The sequence below is a fragment of the Chiroxiphia lanceolata genome, chromosome Z (genome assembly GCF_009829145.1).
Source record: "Chiroxiphia lanceolata isolate bChiLan1 chromosome Z, bChiLan1.pri, whole genome shotgun sequence".
NCBI lineage: Eukaryota > Metazoa > Chordata > Aves > Passeriformes > Pipridae > Chiroxiphia > Chiroxiphia lanceolata.
Window position 1 is genome coordinate 15,802,595 of NC_045671.1, and position 20,231 is coordinate 15,822,825.

Consider the following 20,231-nt stretch of genomic DNA (forward strand, 5'->3'; position numbering starts at 1 on the left):
GTAGCCAGGCTCTTCACTGTCTGCCTTGCAGGGGTGGCTCTTGGTTTCTGGCAAGGTCACAGTAACCAGGATAATTAGCTTTCTCTTTAAGCCTTCAAGGTTAGGGCAGGGATCCTCGTGCACTGGTACATTCTGCTCCACTCAGCTTCGTTCACGCCTTCTTCAAACACATTACTAAAATTAACTGGGAGTTGCAGTTTGTTCCCTGGACAAGAATTTACTTGGAGTTGCAACTGCATGTTTCTTATCCTTCCCAGAGGCTCTTTGGGGGAAGAGCAGGGGCATGTGGTGAAGAGATCTTAAAGATGTGCAGATTGTTCTCTGTATTTGCTTTAAGCCAGTGTTACAGGAAGAGTGGGGAGAAGAAGCTCCCACCTGCCTCCCCCTTGCAAGCCTTGTGGACAAGAAGGCATGAAATGAAACTCCTTAAGCCATGCAGAGCTCTGGCAGAGAACAATGCAGGTGGTCTTCAGGGTTGTCATTTTAGAAATGCATTGTGCCAAACTGATACAGAGAAGATTTAATGACTTACTGTTTGGTTTCTCTCACTATGAAGATTGACGTGTAGACTGACACTGAGTGCCTTTTTTGTGGGAAGAAGGCACATAATAATAAATATTTTGGATTAAACTGTCTTCCATCTCTTCAAAATTGTAAGATGCTTTCATGTAAGGATGTGTTCAGTATTGTAAACCAACGTACACTGATATGGTCAGTAAGCTGAATGAGGTGATACTCACTGGCAGAGACTTGGGTGATTTGTGCCTGACCATTGCATTTGGTTTATGCTGCAGGCCAGCATCCTCTGTTCAAAATGGTTCTTGTTGTCACTTATTTCTGCTATATTGCTGGTAGTGAAGGATTCAGTTCTGAAAAAGAACAACTTTTCCTTGTGTAGATACTTCAAAGCTAGGTGAATCCACGTTGACTCTCTTAGAAATGGAGAACATTAGGAAAAGGATTAGAAAGCACTAGAATAGTAATATAAACAAATGTGAAGTGTTTTTTTGTACTTTGGATTCCTTGTCATTTTAGGCAAAAAGAGTTTCTCAGTCTGAGCTTTTTCTTCCTTCACAAAAGGAGAGAAGTTGGGGTTTGCGGACTGACTCTTAAGCTCTCCTACAAATCCTGTTTCCTTTCTATAGCTGGACTTCCCTTTTTGATGGGAAATAAAACATTGTTGATAGAGTTTGAGCTGAAAGCTGCCCTCTGACATGTCAGTGAGAAAGGGCTTGATGACATCTCATTCAAATGTTTACCAAATACATCAGTGTCAGTAACCTTCTTTGACTGTTGCTCTTTGGGATCCTCTGTGGAATAACAGTTTACTAATAATGTCGCAGATCTTTGTGAAAACTGGCATTTCTCAGAAAGGTAGTGTCTTTAACCAAGTCTTTCCCTTATTTCTGTAATTCATGATCAGAAACTAATGAAAGTTTACTGTTCATCTTTCTAAACTCATTTGAAGTACAATTGTACCTTATCTTGAAATTATTTTCTTTATATTGAATATTTTGAAGTATAGAGTTGCTCTTTATAAAGTTAAGTGTACATATGGTAAGAACCGTGCTACTGTGTTGTCACGTTTGTCTTTTAAGCATGCGGTTAAGTTCCAGCATGTTCAGGTACAATGGTAAACCATCCTGTCCTGGTAAATACGCTGAAGTATTTAATTCCTCTTAGTATCTCAGCAGAAAATTAGTATGCTCTACTGTTTGCTTGTTCTGACCTGCTCTGAGCTGTATGTTTGTAGCAATGTTTTACAGTCCTGCTACTAGTGAGAGTGCCCAGCAAAGCCAAGTGGAAAAGGACAATTGCTGTGGCATTTTGAAATCAGCTGTGTATGAATTGCATTCCTTTATTTTAAAATTGACTGCAAATGAGAATACAGGTCCAGTGCCAGGGAAAGCCACTTGTAGACCCTGAGAATCAAGACTGCAGGGGAGAGCACAGCCAGAACTTTTAGACTTTTGGCTTCCTTTCAGCCCACAGGATGGACTGCTGAGGAGCTAGCAAGGAGAACTAGTAGGAAATCTGCCAGCCTGTCTAATGTGTAGACAAAGTTCCATAGGAACTTCATCAAAATAGGTCTTTCACTTTTTCTTAGTTGATAAATAACTTTTTGAAAGTATTTCTTTCCAGGAAGCAACTTGGCTGTATGCATTAGTATTTCCACTGTATTTAAAGTACTTGCATGGGCATAAGTAGTTGAGACCTAAATAGCTGTAAATAGCTGGGACTTAACAAAAATGCAGGTTTTAATCTTGTGAGTGAGCCTCTAGTAAAATCCTTATGCAGTGGTGGAGCCTTATAGGCTTTATTGACACCCTTTTTGAACAAGTGTTCACTTCTTGTGTGTCTATCCTGTTTGTGGTATTGGTGCCTCAGCCTGGTATAAAGCAAGGCTTTTCACTAAATAGGTGAAACTAGTCTGGGTTTTGTTCAAAACATAAATCCTAATTCAGAGGAAAATCAGGACCTAAATAACCACTGTGTCCATGTTGGAGCTAATATGAGTCTGTTGGAGTTCTGAGGTTTCTCGGCTCATCAGCTCTGTGAAGCAGCTGGCAGCAGGATGGAGCTAGCATAAAACCTGTTGTACTCACAGTTACTAGGTAAGTTCTGTGGATCTTGTGGCCCATATGTGGCTACATAAAACTTTTTATGTGAGTTGTAAAGTTAGTAAGCTGGACTGTGTCTGATGCTTCAGGCAGCAGGCACCTCTAGAACTTGGGGAAAAAGAAGGGTGCAAGAACTGGTAGTGTAGTGTGTGCTACAAACTACCAGACCTGCTGGCTCTAACAAAATGTTTGCATAGAAATGGGTGTTTCAATTTATGTTATTTTAGCACACTGAAGTTGCTTCTGTCTAGGCCATGCTGACAGTGTTTTGGTGCATACTGATTTGTTAAATGTCTAAAAATGGTGAGTTTCTGTCATGATTAAAACCCTGATTCAGAGGATATAATAGTGAAAGTAGTCAAAAGTAAGAGTATTGTTGGTTCTTTAATATATCTAGGACCTTTAACTATAAATAGCTGTAATAGAGGATTAATTTATGCAATTGCAGCATTTTCAGACGTGTGAAATGTTATCTCTGTGAAGGAGCTCAACTGGTTATACTGGTTAGTACCAGCTGTGTTCTGCCTCCCCTCTGTGGGAGCTGATACCCTAATGACAGGCTCTTGTTTTCCATTAAATATTGTCAGTTAATCTCTGGGTGAGAAGACAGCATTGCCTTCAGATTTCAGGATACTTTCTTAGTGCAGGAAACATGATGACAAGTAAATTTATGATTTGCTGGAGGTACAAAGCAGGCATATAGATTTTGCCCTGAAGACATTTTTTAAACTACTGGTTCTTGCTAGTAACCACAAATAATTAGTGCATAAGCTTAAATGCAGTCAAAGTTTTTATTGTAGTTATTGTTGGGCAAGATTTTGACATTTTTTGGTAACAGGCTATCCAGTCTTTCCTTGAATTTCTTTATAACCATTTTTGGAAAATAAAAAAAGTGAAAAAATTATAGTAATTAAACCCCCCAAACATATGTAGAACTTGCTCTTTTTCCCATGTAAATTCATTTTAGAGAACCAACATCTCACTTTCTCTCCTGAAAGCCCAATGTGTGCTTCAATGCATTTCTGAGTCTTATTGTGACAAGGTCTGCATTTTGATACCAAAAGGAAATAGGAAATGAGACAATATGGGTCTAGCACTGTTACTCCCTTTCCATGTTCAAATAAATGGCATTTTTTTATAACTGGGAGGAGATAAAGCTTGGCTCTCACAAGGGAAGTGGTTACTGTAGCTGGTTTTTTACATGGTGACTTTTGATACTTTTGTTGCATTACTGTATACTTATTGCAGTTGCTAAAATAATCTATAATTACAGGATTTAAAATGCTTAACCCTTTCTGTTTTACTGCATTTACTGGTCCTTCAGTACTTGTGAGTGGGTAGCCAGGGAGTAAGAATTGAGAACTGTTCTATTCTGTATTCATACAGCATCTTGTTTCTAACTTTGTGTAGATGCATGACTGGCTGGCTAATGCTTAACCCAGACATATTAAGCAAGAAGATAGGAAGGCTGTCTTCTGAAAGTGTTCACCTTCCATGTTGACAGTGTTCAGAGCACTAGTTTATGTCCTGTTGTCTGAGTGTTCTTGAAGAATTTGTTGTTACAAACATGACTGAAGCTGACTGTTCAAATGTGTTTTGGTTTTCTAGAATAGGATTATGTGACAGTATGTTCTTCACTGGTCCTGGGCTGAAATCAGCCTTGTTCCAACTACACTTTAAAGGCATGTCTTCCTTTTGATATCTGCATGGTCTTGGGGCTCTGTCACCCTTTGCCTGTCACAGGTTGCCTGACACTTTAATGTAGCAATTAATTCAATGGTGACATCAGTTTTTAGTTTCTAGTTCACAGCCAGGTCACTCCAGTACCTAGTATAAGATTAACTTATTGAGAAAAGTATTTCCATAAACAGTCCATTAGTAAGTCACAAGGTCATGATTTGTTTCCCATGCAGACTTTCCCCCAACTCTAGTTTCACCAGTGTGTCCTGGAAACTAGTTTTTATTTCTTGGCTTTAATGTAAGTACTGTGGTTTCATAGTAATTTGCACACCTTTTTAAAGAAGTGAACCTCCTTTCCCAGTTACTGTTCCATTTTTGTGAGGCTGCTACTATCATACAAATTCTCATGGTAAGAAGTAAAATGAGTCTGACATCTTCAGTGATCAAAATGTTTGCTTAATCTTTGAGTATTTTATTAAAATTGAATAAGTTATCCATGTTTTAAAGAAAATGTTTTTTCATTCTCTTTTCTTAGACCTTGTATTCTTTTGGTTGTAAAATGAGCATATTGCAAATGTGTTTCAGTGATGTTGGTTAAACTTGTAAGACTTCTGATCATGCTTTGATTTGACATAAGATTCCTTTTGTAATCTCTTAATATGTGGCAATGCCATTAAACTGAAGCACCTTCTAGAATTGCAACAGATGTTGATTTGTTCCCCACTTTTTTTGTTCTTCTAAAGTAAAACTTACATTGAATAGCAAATTGAAGAAAATTAAATTGGATTATGAATTTGTAATAATCAAACAAATTCTGGGATAGAGTTCTTACTCTGTCCTGTAAACAAGTTGTTTTAACTAACGTTGAAAGTTCATTTAGAGGAGTCATAACACAGTGGGGTAATCACAAATGGAACTGTAAACTACTACAGCTGCCATGCTGCTCGAATTGCGTAGTAATCACCTGTCTAATTTTTTGCTGCTTTATCATTTTGTATGCTGGATCACTGCTGATGAGTTCCTTTGTAGCACCTCAGAGAATCCAGTTGCTGAGACTGCCTTTGGGTGAAAGATATTTCCTCTGTAGCAAAGGGGATAATTTACCCTTTCTGAAGTTGGTTCAGTGAAATCTTGGGGTCTTATTTCCCATATTTTTATGATTTTCATCACTGCTTCAAGTTACAGTCCTAGTTTGTGTTTTGTGTTTCTTATCTTTAGATATGTTTCTCAAAGAAACAACACTGCGGTTTAGGTTTCTACTGATTTTTATATGGATTCTGATTTTAAATCCTGAAATATACTGTGAAAGTGTGGACAACTCAAAACCTAATGAGATTTCACTTATGATTTTTTCTGCAAAAAACACCCATGAAACTTGGAGGAATGTTTATAAAGGCAGATGTGACAATTTGATCTTTCCAAATAAGAATTAATGTTCTTGAATATAATTATCTCTCCATTTTCCTTTCACTTAATTTTGAGTAAGACAGTTATGGCTGCTGGCAAATAAATGAAGTCAGTTTAAAATTTGTAGATTGATCCAATGAATCTACAAAGAGTGAGCAACTAAGAATTTTCTTCAGAAGGAATTCAGGAAAAAAAACCCACAACGATAAATGCTCTTCTGAGCTGTGCAATTTAGATTTTTACATTACAAAAATACTTTAACATAATTGTATGTATAGAGAATTACAGAAATCAGTTCTGTATGAGTTGTGCTTCATCAAATCAAAAAAGGATTAAGTGAGCTGGACCTCACCTAATGTGCCTTAAATACATACTGGTACTTGAATAGGCTCAGAAACCATACTGAAACTTCTAGCTAGCAAATTCTTCCAATTTTTTCTTTATTTTTTTTTTTTTTTTTACATCCAGTTGGATTCTCATTCATTTAAGTCGCATTTTTATTGTTAACTTTTTATTTCAAAGTAATTGTCACATCCCTTACTCAATGGTTTGGTTTTGGTGGTGTTTTTTTGGTGTTTTTTTGGCTTTTTTTAAATATTGGAGTTTTAAAACATTATTGTCATGTGTTGCTGCTTTCTGGATTGTTTTACTTCTGTCTAAATGTTCTTACAGAAAAGAAATCTCACTCTTGTTAGTCAATTTTCTTTTAAAATTCAGCTAACAGTTCTGAATTTCTCTTGTTGGTATTTGATTTATGTGTTTTCTGGAGAATGCATCTTCTGTTCTTTTTCCTTTACTGTGCTCTCTTTGACTAGAATTGGTTATGCAGAAAGTGAATGTTGGATTTTAAATACAGGTGAAATAGAGAATTAGTTACTTAATTGTGAAGCCTAAATTTGGTAACAGCTTAGGGAGACTTAGCATTTTTTTCAAAAATGAGATTGCTCCTATGGATACTTTCATATTAACTGGAAAGCTTTTTTTAAGGTGAAAGCAGGGAGTGGAACAATCCAGAAGAGCAGTCATGGTTAGTCTTCTGCCTTCTTCAGAAATGTAATACCCTCTTTTTTCAAAGCTGACAATGGGGAAAAAAGTAATAGAAGAGTACGTTTATCAGCCAGTTTGCTCAAAGTGATGTGGTTTAATCTGACTTATTAACGATTGAGTGCACGTTAAATGTTATTTGCATTATTATTTTCAAGTTGGAAGTAGTTAAGAATCTTCTGAGTATAATGCTGAAAATTTGCTTTTGTCAAAATGTGTCTTGCTTGAGGTGCTTTTTGTTAAGTGCCTGTGATGAAAGACTAGATGCTTTTCATCTGCCAGTTTGAACCAATAAGTTTTGGTGGTTTCTTTTTTTAAAGGTTGTAATTTTAATAGACCAGAGTTTGTTGTTCCATGAAGAAATTGTAAGACAGTTTTTGAACAGAAATAGAAGATTCAGTCAATGTTAGTTTAACCTTCCCTTAGAAGACTGAAGTAAAATGCACTGGAAAAGCTCTGGAAACCAGATTAAGACACACTTGAAAGCACAGATTCACTTACTGCCTTTCTAATTTTAGGGCATTGTGGTGGTCAAAATTACTGGAGATTTCATGAGAAACAGGTAATAGATTGAAGTAAAAACTTGCTGAAGGCATATATGCATGTCATGGTTTGAAACCCCCAAGTTTCAGAAGTTCGTGTTAAAACTACAGTGCAGAAAGAGTATCTTGGTGAGCTAGTGCTGTGAAGTGACTGAAGAACTCTTCTAGGTTAGTTCCAAAGTGAAATGACAACACTTGCAAACCACCAGGCTGTTGGACCTTTTGTAAGACAAGGTGGTTTCTCAGTCAACCTCAAAACTTGTAGTCTCTGCTGGTAGGGATTTGTGTCTGCCAGTGGGATGTGGAGAGGCAAAGTTGAATCTTGGCTTTACTGAAACTCTGTAGCAGGATCAGCATTGTCATTTATGGCCTGTTCTTCTGGGTTTGCCTTTGTTGGTGTTTCAAGTACCTTCCATTTGTTGTTCTTCACTGCACTAAGCAGTAGGGAGAAAGTTAAGGAAAAAATGTTTCTGTGATTAGATTCTGTACTAGATTTGGGGGGGATGGGGTTCTGATTTTGACTTCTTACCTGAAAGCTCAGACAGCCATGGAATGCTAATTTATATCAAGTGTTTCTTATGGGTGCAAAATTATATAGATGACTTCCAAACATAAGATTTTTTAAATAAGTGCATGTTCTTTCTTAATTACACCTATGTTTCACTCTGATATGGTTAAAAACTCTTAAATTTTTGAAATATTTTTTAATAGTGTTTACTCCCATGGAGGTCCTGGAAAGTACATACATTCTTAGAGACCAGCATTAATACAGCATGGGTCTAATATCTTTTGAGCTGATGACAGCTGTATGTTTCCCACTAGAAGCTGTGCTTTTAATGATCAAATGAATTTGTGAGGGGTATACAGTGGAATATCACTGTTTGCTCATAATTGTACTAACTGGTGAATATATGAAATGAGAAGAAGATTCAGACAAAGGTAACTGTTCCTCCCCCACACCATGGCCTCACCCCCCAGAGACTAGTGGCACTTGTGCATTTTGTTTTAAGTTAGACATTTTTGCTTATTGCTCTCATACGTTTCTGTGCTGCTGCCCTTCATAACGGCAGAAAACTATGGATATGTCGATTGAGTAAAATAAAATAAAAACTCCAGATAACTAACTTACTTCACACGTTGATCATAATTTTAGTTGGTAACATTTCAGTTCATGGGCTACATTTCATGATCTGCTTTCTTCTTAGGAAGAACATTGCTTTTTAGTGAATGCTGTTAAGTAAATATGAACAGCTCTTATTTGGTTATTTGGTTCTGGAGTGAGGAGAGACTATGATATGTTGTCTTATGGATAAGAGAGAGCCATATCCTATGGATATGTAAGTAGTTTACTTTCTAATGCACTCTGAAACGGGAACTGGTAAGTTGTAAGGTCCTAGTTAGATAGTAACATCTCCCAAATTAGGTGATGTTTTCTTTATCACTTTCAACTAAAGGTATTATATGTGAATGACGCAAGATTTCTTTGGCTGTGAAGAGAATAACTTTATAAGATAAATATTTTAATTTTGTGAACTGTAAAGACTCTCCCTAAAAACAAAAGGCAGATCTGAGGTTTTTTCCTCCCAGAAAAACCTTTGAAATTGCTGCTATAAAAGTCTTCTGAGATAAATTGCAGGTAACAAGTCCTGTGTACTTTTTTTAGCTTACCTCATGCAACTGAATCTTTAGCTCATGGTGAGTTTGCTGTGGACTTGATGTAAAGTCATGCAATACTGCAGAGAACAGTCCCACTGAGTGTGCTCTGCAGTGCAAGAAAACAAAGTCCTGATCTCCAGCAAAATGCTTCCTGTTGAGTTCTTAACAGCTCTGTTGTGGTAAGTTGTTTATTACTTAAACAAGCCATCTGAGGAGAAGCTGAATTGCAACAGATCATATAGTAAGTAAAATTCAGTTCTGTACTGATTGTATCTATTAAGTTTCTTTAACTATGATGTACTTTAAGTCAACTGGTATAATGTGGTATTCGTAAGACTTCAGTGTAAAAGTCATGTAAGACTTAATCACATACTTTTATAGTTGTTGAAACACTGCTGTATTTCTACTTCGGTTTTTTGAATGTAAGAATCTCTCATAAAGGAACTGCTTCATAAAACATGCTCAGATATTATAACAGCACATGAAGGTATGTTCTGTTTTTAGATATCTGCCTCCCGTGAACTGAGTTTGACAGAGATCTTTTTTTTTTTATGTGCTACAACGGAAAGAAAGAGAAGGGCTTTTTCTTAGGCAGATAAGAGAAAGTGAAAGCATGTGACTGACTTGTGCAAAATGTTTTTTTGTTCCCAGGCTCTGCGATAGGAGTCCTTATGAAGTGTTCTTTAACTTCCATTAGTAATTTTCTTTGTCTTAATGCCATCTGTGTTATGGCAGTTACCACTTTACTGTGTGTATTGAATTTTCGGTTGCAGGGAGAGCATGAGAATGCATCTTTCTTGACTAGTGTCTGGTCATGGTCTGTCTAGGCCTTGGTAAGAGATTGCCTTTTTGTTATTGGTGCCCTCAGAAATCCAAGGTGGCTTTTTTGGTTTTGTTTATCTTTAATTTCGCTGCTAGCTTCCCTTCATAGCTGAGGTACCATTTTCAGTGTGCTAATGAAACACTAACATCGTCTGGGTACAGTAATCTGTTCCTGTCTGCCTGTTAGATGCTGAAAAAGTGACAGTCATTTTGATAGTTTTGCAAAGCAGGAAATTACAGACTTCTTATGCGTTGTCGGAAACTTCAGTGCCCAGGGCAGAAAGAGCTGCTGAGATCCCTAACAGAAACACACAGTTTTTCTGTTGTAGCTTTAGTGTTTGTCAGGAAATTAATTTAACTAAACACTTCTTCAGTTTTTTTTTTTGATAGTTTGTAGTAATTGATAATCATCTTCTGATTTCTTTAGGTATAACTTAGAAGTAATTTTTTAATAAGACATGGTGCAAACAGACCTTATTTTTAAGAAGTCATTGCTAGTATAGTTACCATAGAGAAAGCCTTCATAAAGTGGAACTTCCTTTCCTCTCCTGGGTAGTATAGACTTGGTAACACTGACAGACATATTTGTTGAATGCTTGCACAGACAGCTTCCTTTGGAGTTTTGACATAAACCATAGTTGTATGGTTTTTCCTTTTTCCACCCCCTAAAGGTCAAGTAGGTCATTTGAGTTTTTCTGTGTGCCAGCTTAATTTGAGTAAAACTTACTCACTGAATAATTCATTGAATAATTTTTTATTGTAGTTTAAATTTAGTTGTACATAATGGCATTTCTGGTTTAACATTTCCTGAACATTGAAACAGTGGGATTTCTTGTATCATTCTTGTGTAATAATGCTGATAGTGTGGTGCACCATCAAGGAGATGCAGTGTCTTCTACCTTGAGAAGTCAAAGACTTTTTCGAGATAAATTTAATCAAAGCAAAAATAAGGAGAGCAAAACCTGTACCTGTGGACCAAGTTTTTTTAATCAAGTCTTTTATTAATACCTCAGGAGGGTACCTGAGTACATCCTTGTTTTTGACTTATTTGCAGGAGCAGATTTGATAATTACAACTCTTTTATATTTGCTTTAGTATTTTAAAAGAAAGGGCAAGCTCACGGTGTGTGTGTGTGTGTCTTTATGGGAACTTTTTAAAGTTACTGTATTCCCCAGCCTGCACTTTTTCTGATTTATAGAAATGGGAATTTGTTCCCTGACCTAACTTTGTACACAAAGGTGGCAAATGTATTTGACTAAACAATGTGCATTTACTTCTGTATCTTAAAATTTTCTGTACTGGAGTTAATTTCAACTGTCATGTTTCCTTTTTTTTAGTATTGTAAATACTAAATACTGTGCTGAATAAACATAATTTTAAAATTTTCCTTGAGGTCAGCTCAGCTTCTTTTAAACATCTCAGGTCATTTCACATGACATGACTTCAGTTTCTAGGGCGGGGTCTACATACAAACCAGCAGATGAAAGCTTACAGCAGATCAAAAATCAATTGAGCAAATTCATGAGGGGGCATCCTCTTCTCACTCCTCCCTGAAGCCACACATTTGCTGGTGAAGAATCTAGTGGGAGATGTTGGTCAGAGATTGTTCTGTGGTTTTACTGCAGCATGCACTGATAGTTGCAGTTTGACATAGGATATTGGGCTAGATGGACTTGTGGCTTGTTCTTACAAAGATGCTCCTATGGGGAGATCCTGTGGAGTGACAGACTGTGCAGCTGGGAGCCTTGTGAATGCACAGGGTCTACAGTTATTTGTAAGTTCTGTTCTTGTGTTTATATTTGAGTCATACTGCCATGTTTCTTTTCTGTCCTGGAAATGTAGCATTTTCTTCCTACCATAAATAGGAAACAAAGGAAGTTGTTATTTTGGGGGAGTAACCTGTTGAACAGAAAGCAGGAAAAGGGTAGTATTAATGGCTTTCAGTGTGATAAAACTTTCCAATACATCTAATCTCATGGCTGCAGGTCATAACCTCTCTGTCTTACTGAGTTGAAGGGGAACAAACCTCAGCTTTTGGGGGCTGTTGTTTCTACTTTGGCAGCTTCACTTTAGTGATAAGACTTTCTTTATCCTTTGAAATGGTAGTCTTCAGTCTGGTAATCCCATTGCTGCATGTGAGGAGATCTTCTCTAGTGGAATAAATATTTATTACAGTGCATGTGTACTGTGAAAGAAGTTTGTTTGTTAGAAATGCCATCCTGTCTGTTTTCATGGGAAATTGTTGGAGATTCACATGAATTAGATTGGAAATCAAATCCAGTCCAACAGTTTTCCATTTTCTCCTCTCCAAGTTTCAGTATGTGTGATGGTGTTTTGTGGTTTTGATCTGAAGTCAGATCCACATCAGTAGGGATAAACAGAAATGAATAATTGAGGCAGGGAGTGGAAACTCCTCAAATTGACATTGCATCTGGGAGGATGGTACATAGAACTGTTTCAACAGGTTACCTACCCAAGGTTAGGATAGCTTCTGGCCCCTTCTTCCTCTGTAGTGGCATAAATAGCTGTTTATTCAGAGCCTAAGTATTTAAATTACCTAATGTGTTTCTAGGCTTATTACCACTTAGTTCTAATGTTCATACTTGATCTAAAAGTATTCTAGCAGCAAATTCAAGATCCTACTTGCATACAAATATTTTAGGTAGTCTTTGCTGTTTATTATTTTTTAAATTCTCAGTGGTTTTTTTGATGATTAAAAGCATCTTCATCTCTAAGTTTTTCAGTTTGGTAATAGACCTTAATGTCAGACATAAACACTTAAGATTTAGAGTACACACAGTACCTTGACTTTTCTTTAATGGATATGGAATGGCAGATAGGGGAGTGAGTAGAAATGAAATTTGGATGTCTTGCTTAAGCAGGTTTGCTTTCAGATGAATACTCTGAAAAACTATTAACTTTTGTTTGCTTTTTGTTCCTCAAATTTTTGAAAGCTGCTTGATAAAGAAATAAAAAAGCTTGAACATTTTTTTCTGTGTTGTCCCTTGCAATAAACTCTCAGTACTCTCTCTGAACCTCTAGTTTTACAAATGTTCTATATGACTTCAGTTTGATAGCACTCCCTGGGACTCACTTCAGCTGTTATTTAAAGATTACATTATAATGCTAAAATACCTTAATATCTCTGTCACATACTCCTTGTATGCATACAACTTTGTTACAGCCTGCTGCAAGCTGCTTTATGTTGTGAAAAAATGCAGTACTTCTGATTTCTGTTTTATTTGCTAGTTCTCTGGCCTATAGAGTACACTTTGTGTTCGTTTTTCCTCTGTTATATAAGTACCTGATTAAGTTGGAATATTCAGAATAATACTGTCAGCTTTACTTGGATTTTTTTGAGATAAAATTCAGTGTTCCTATTTAGTTGATTTTGTGTTTTCTAATGAACTAACTAGGGAAAACGCTGCATCTTGTTTTTATGAATGACAGATTTTAAAAGAATAATACACTTTTTTTTTTCTTAATAGCCTAACATTAATATTTTGTAATGTAGAATTTTAGGAAGTTGAATTTAAAAAATTGACATTGGGAAGCACTTATTTTGAACTGAACTGCATAGAAAACACAGATTTCAATTGTGGCTTCAGTTTGAAATCTTATGGTAGCTTTATTACCGACAATATATCACATCCAACTGTACCTCTTCCCTGAAAAGGGGAGCACAGCAGTCTTCATGAGTCTAAATGCCTGTCACACACTGCTGTAACTACATTTTCTCACAAATACTTGAACTAAATTTAAGGATGGCAATTAGCAGTGCATGGACTCCTAGTCTAACAGTGGTTTGCACACTCCACCCAATGCTGAATTTTGTGTTACTCTAGTTGTACTGACAGTGTGAGGTGGTAACTTGAAAACCAGTCTGCTCTAGGAGACTGGGGCTGCAATTGCGTTGTATCCCTCTAGAGCAGGTAATTGTGTTAATAAGGAAGACCACATTTTCTAACATTTTGTTGTTACTGTGTTGATTGTGAATTAATTGTATTGAAGCTATCTGAAATTCAGTATTATTGGGGGCAGCGTTAAAGCTTAATACGTAGGCAGATACATCTGTGCATTAAAATAGGATTCATGTTAAAGTTTCCTTGTAGGGAGGGATATGTGCAGTACGTTTGCAGCAGCATCCAAAATATTTGTCTTGCTTTTAAAACTTAACAGACCTATGGAAATACTGTCCTGTACGTAGGGCTTTGTGTAGCAGGTTTTCTGCTTCATGTGAATTTTTAAAATGTTAAATGTGTTGGTGGCATGTAATATGAAATACATTGATTTTATTATCCTTTCATAAATGAGACAATCATACCAGGGATTGATACAGTTTACATGCTTTTCCCATATAGCTTTAATTTGCTCTGCAAGTTATTTTCTTAATTAAAAAAAATTTCCAAGGACAGAGCTAATACATGTGAAACTGAAAATCAAAGCTCTGATATTTGTTTACTTTACTAAAACAAAAGCATTCTGGAACAATCTGAATAAAGCATCTGCAGTTCAGGACTGAAGTTTCTCTTGAGCTGTTTTAAATAAAATGCAAAAATGTTTTAAATTCCACTACTGTCTTAATCATACTAAGTCCTAATAATGATTGTTCTTCTTAATCAGGTGATGGTGGCAGTGACAACTAGGAAGCAGAGGAATAAAACCAAAATATTTGTAATTAGACTTTCCCTTATCTCATATTGCTCATTTCAAATGGATGGTATCACTTGGGCATGCGGTTTTTAAGGGAAGTATGCTGAAACGTAGAAAAATCATACTTGGGATAAGGAAGTGCTTTCAGTTGAGCATGTTTTTGGCAGTTGGCTTTTTCTATTATTATTTTGGGTTTCTAAGTGGAAGTTTAATGATAATGTCAGATTTCCAGAAAATTGCTCCATTAAATTTCAGACTTAATTTGTAGGGAGCGAACATAACTGTGGACAGAAGGTTGATGTTTGAGGATTGCTTAGATGAGCTTACATGAGTACTCCACAAAAGCCTAGTGTATAGTATTGCAGAACAAACACAGTGTTTGTCTTTTGGGCTATGTGGGAGCGCAGTTTAAAAATCTGAAAGCACGCTTATGTGTTACTGTCTTTTTTTTTTTTTTTCTTTGAATCCATGGGCTTCACTGAGTGCTGCTATCTCAGCTGAAGCAGTGCTTGAGGGTAAGTACTGCACAAACAGTTAATAACTGCTTCCTATCTATACCTTTCAGGGTCCTTTAGTGTGCATTAATTTCATGGCAATTGTTAACCGAATTTTTCTTGGTTGCTGGTTCACGGCTTGAGGGTTTTCTTGCAGTTCAACTTTGACTTTATTCAGTGAAAAGCTTGTATGGGCCCCGACGTTCTTACTGGCTACCTGAAAGATGGTCTGAGTAGTTGTGGGTTTTATGTGACTGGAGAAAAGTTGGTATCAGTGGTCATAATGGTAATCTTGAATGCTGACAGTCAATTTCTGATGAAGTAAGAAGTTTAAATGGACAGTTATAAAGAAGAATATGACATCATGCACTTGTGAAATACTAAATATTTATTACATTTCTGATGACTGTCATTAAATATTTGAACTAAGTCTGAAATAAAGCCAAACTTTAAGTGCATCATTGTTGCTCTGCTTCTTAAGTTCCCTTTCTAAGGCAATCTAATAATGTAAGAGAAAGATCTTTGTTTTAAAAACATGTCTCTTCTATGTAAAGTATGCATATACTTCTGTGTTCCTGTGCTCCAAATAATTATCTTACATGTAGACTTGTCATGTGTCCTACTGAAAATAGCTTTGGTGCTTGTCTTGTAACCAATGCTGTAGTTTTCTCAATGAGAAAGTAAATGTGCTCATTTGTAATCATACTTATTTTACAGCTTCAGCAACATAAGGCTACTTCTTTTAAGGTGATGGTAATTTAGTTTTTTGTGCTTGTGGGTTAGGATTAAATGAACAATCTTTCTTACAAGTCACTTTAATTTGATACCTATTCATGGTAATAAAGCAAACTACTTGTGTTTAAAACTTTTGAAATTAGTGCTTTAGAGATTTTTCAGTTTCAGTTTAATTTTTTGTAGTTGTTTCAACTCCCTCATGTGTCCACAGTTCTTGTGTTCCGTGATTGCCCGTGCTTATTCCTGTTTATAAGTTCCACATTTTTCACAACTTTTTTTCCTTCTTCCCTGGTTCTTTTGGATCAATCAAAAAAATGGCAAATTTAGATAATCTGATTTTGTTTAACAATAATGTATGAAAATTTAGGTTACTATTGTAACTCCTTCCCAGCCAAAAGCTAACTTGGGGAAGAGATCTCAGAATGTAGTTATGAACAATAATTACTCTTACTCAGTCGTGCTGCTTATTAGAGAGGACAGAGAAATATTAACTCCTCATTTCTGGAAAACTTTCCTTTATTCCTCTTCAAAAGGGTTTTTATCAGCAGTAAGAAATTGTGCATTGTTCTGCCAACCATACATACAGTTGGCATGATCTAGAGTTTGTTACTTGTTTTAAAATATTACTACTTATTTTCAGTGTATTTGTGGTCTCAAAGTCCTATATGAGGTTAGAGACCAATTTGTTCCAACTACCATATAAGTATCAGAATGTTTGAATAATGGAATAGTGAGAGATGAGTAAATGTCAGTGTAGATTTGGGCTTGTTCCACAGTGTGGTTTATTTTGACCTGTTGGCCATATCTTTTAATGTTTTTGTACTGCCTTAGATACAGAAAGGCTTTCAGTGTTAAAAGTGGTGTGGCGATGTAGTCAGCACAGGGATGGCATTTTAAGAATCTTTGCTAAACAATCACCCTGTGCAATCATGGTGGAAGGAAAATATTTCTTAAAGCTGGCAAGCATGGGAATACTAAAAAGTGCTATGCTTGAATCAAAAATTGCTGTTTAATTTTAAAAATAAGTACAAGAAATTACATGTAGCCAGAGCATTTTCTGGTGCACTGCTGAAAGGCAAAAGTGAAGGCACCACCCACAGCTTCCCCCATAACACTGAATTCAAATTAAGGGAATGCTATCTGAGGACTTTTTGCAGGAAGTGTAGGTTTGCTTTCCCCTCTTTCCCCTTCCCCCACCCCCTTTTTCTCTGTAATAATTACTGAAGCCACTGGTTTAGGGAACTCGGACAGTGGTCCAAGTGGGATGGAGAGAGCTGTACATACTGAACACGGGTTTTAGTGAGCAGAGAGATACCAGTTCTTGTTGCCCCACAAAATCTGCAGCAGTTTGGGAGTAGTCTGCTGGAAGTCAGTGTCCTGACTGGAATCTGAACATAATGAAAGCATCTTTATTCACCACCAGTGTCTCTGTAAGCCTTAGCACTTCATGTTAAATACTGGTGCTCTTCCATGTTTCACAGATAGGAAGAAGAATACCAGCTGACCCAACAGCTCTTATTCTTACATCATCCCTCAAGTACTCTGTAAATGCTTCATACTGCTTCTAATTTCTCTTGCACAGTATGTCTTGATGAAATCCGACTATTCCTTTTCATTTATAGTGTTTAATTGTAATATCTTACCTATATAATTTCATGCTGATGCATCTTTCTAGATATAGGTAATGTTATTTTTATCTTCTTATGGCAGAGTGCCCATGATTTGTGAAACTGTTATTCACAGATGCTTGTGCACAGGAGAATATATTGTGCTTGGGAGGAAATGATTAATCTGAAACTTGAATGCAAAGGCTTTCTGGTCAAATTTGGTTTACATGGAACACTGTGTCCTTCAAATCACTGGTGACAAGCTGAAGCTCCTGTAAAGTGATGCTTCTCTTGTGTTACACTTTCACGCTGCAATGTGAATGTGTCTGCAATTTTATAAGTGAATTTTTAAGCAGATACTGAAGATATTTTCCTTTATCCAGGCCCATATCAAAGGAATGTGACCTAAATGCATTTTTACTCTGACAGTGTGTAATTTGTAATTAGTATCAAGAACTACATTTCTAAAGAAGTACTATAAATGAAAAACTTAAGTATATAGTGAGATACGAATGCAGCAAAGTTTTAGAATAAAATCTCAGGAATACACTGAAGATGATAAGAAAAAAGGATATATTTTTGTTAAGAAGTATACTTGCTGTCCTGTATTGGCATACTTATTTTATCATCACAGATCTATTCAGTTATTATGGAAAAACTTACTGTATGGTAACTACACAGAAGGGTTTTTTAATATTTTTTTTTCAAATTATCTAACTAAACACTCCCCTCCTCATCAATTAAGATTCCAGCACTTATTTTCTTGTTAATACTAGAGATTTTAAGGAAGGCAAAATAGGAGTTACTGAAGCTATAGCCATTTTGGGCTATGTGGGAGAGCAGTTTTTTGGCTTGCAGAAGTTTTGAATGCCTTTTCCTGTAATTTTTTTGTCAGTGCTAGCTTGTTATCTTACAAAAATAAGCATTTGTAATAGCAGCTGCCATTGTTAAAGTGGGTGTAGTTACTGTATGCTTGGCCTGTAGCTAGATTAGCTGACAGATAGCACCAAAAAGTCTTCTTGGTGCTCAGGGAGACAGAGCACACTCTGTACCTGGGAGAGCATTGTGTGAGCATTAAGGAACTGAAGAGACTGAGTCTGGATCTTCATGGTGAGAGCCAGTTCACCTTTGGCTTTCTGCTGCTAGAAAACATGCTGTTCAATATGGATCTACCACAAATTGGGTGAAGGGTTGCTATAGTGTCGTATTTCTTCACCCAGCAGTTACTCAGAATAGGCTTGCAATTAATTTTTTACTTTATTTCTGCACCTTAGGAAAACTTTTTATTCCAAAGTCAGAAATATATGTGAAAACGCTTAGTCCACTTCGTCTTTTGAGCAAATGTCTGCATGAATCTTCACAGGACAGGTACACTTTAAATGAGTCTCTGACTGTCAGTGAGTAAGACATGTCTCTTAAAGAAAAAGTACCTGTTTAGTATAGCATATTGCTCCTATATCATATCATATTAATGATATTAATCCATTATTATTATTTTATTATTATCCGTATTGATAAATAAATGGACAAGAGGTATGAAAAGAAAAGAAAAAAACTTAGAGCATAGACTTAAAAAAAAATTAATACCAAATAACAAAACAATAGGAATAAAGCCAAACAACCAAACCCAAAAACAACAAACAAAAACCAAAACAGAAAACCAAAAACAAACAAACAACAAAAAAATTGGGATTATTAGGATACTGGAGTCCTGCTTCATGACTCCTAAGTGCTACTTCAGTACAACTAGTAGATGACAGTAACAGTTGATTGTAATTGTAAGCAATGTACACTAAGAAACAAGTATAACCCTGGAGAGGAATAATGGTTATCATGAAACCATATCAGTCAAATCATTCTTCAGAAGAGAGCAAACCTTTTAAACTTCTTTCTGCATCTCTGGTCTCCTTCTGTAAGGCTAGCAATTTTTGGGGTTTATAGCTTTTTGAATTTAGCTTTAAATCGTTTAAAGACTTAGTGGTTTTGAATAGTGTCAGATTAGTTCTCCATTTGCCTTACACTTACTGACTAACCAGTCATTAAGATTTAAAATTTGTAGATTATGTTATGTGTCTTTGCTAGGAATAACATACTTATATGCCTTTAAATTTTTTATTTCCTTTATTTTGTTGCTTATTTTTATGATATTTGCTTAGAGAAGTTTAAAATTTTCTTTCCAGCAGTGATCTTGGTACATTTGATATCTGCTGATAATTCTGCCATTTTGAACAGTGTCAGAATGTTCTACATTCCCTTTCTTGTTTATAACTGCTTCAAAAATTATTTATAAGTTGTAGCTTTTGAAATTCTGTGTAGCTCATCCTGTCCAAGTCACTTGTTTGCATGCTATCTTATTTCCACCATTCCACTTGGCAGTGGAGAATGTGGTATACAAGTTTATCTGCTTCTCCCTATGATCCCTATGATCTGAAGCTGACTCAAAGCATATTTTTTTTTGTATAAAATACCTGATGTTCTTCTGTGTTGAGGACAGGGGAGTTAAATTGGCTAAGAAACTCTTTATCCCATGCATTATGTTTGGAGATGTTTTACTCTGCTCTGAGAGTCATCCAATATATAATAAGCAATTTAATCTTTAAAAGTAGGACAGACACTTGAAAGAGTATGAATGTTCTCATATACCTGATAAATGGACATTAAAATTATAAAAATATTATTATAAAAATAATATCCAATGACAACTTTGGTTTAGGAATTCTATTTTGGGGTTTATCCTGTTTTTAATCCTATCTTTCTTGTAACGGCTTCAGAGTGTTACATGACCAAAGACCATATATGCTCTGACTCGATCCTTTATATCTTGACCGATCACATTTCACCTCATACTCCTGTTTTGGGGTGGGACAGGCTTGAGGAATCTGAAGCGACAGATCAGTTTGGTGCCTAAGAGATTCAGCTTCATACAAGAAGTAAAGAATTTGGTTCTGTTTAAAGGGGAGTTGACTTATG

General features: G+C 36.1%; 1 protein-coding gene across 2 annotated transcripts in view; it reads left to right on the plus strand.

The window, feature by feature from the left end:
• The window catches only part of MAP3K1 (mitogen-activated protein kinase kinase kinase 1), a 56,840-nt gene that overhangs the window by 7,297 nt on the left and 29,312 nt on the right, over positions 1-20,231 (plus strand). Inside the window, exon 1 of one of the 2 annotated variants that reach the window (XM_032676073.1) lies at positions 14,927-14,940. The exons of the other annotated variant lie outside the window; for it this stretch is intronic. The gene's annotated coding sequence lies outside the window, so the exon portion shown is untranslated. Of the gene's footprint in view, positions 1-14,926; positions 14,941-20,231 lie in introns of those variants that run through there. 2 annotated transcript variants of the gene reach the window in all.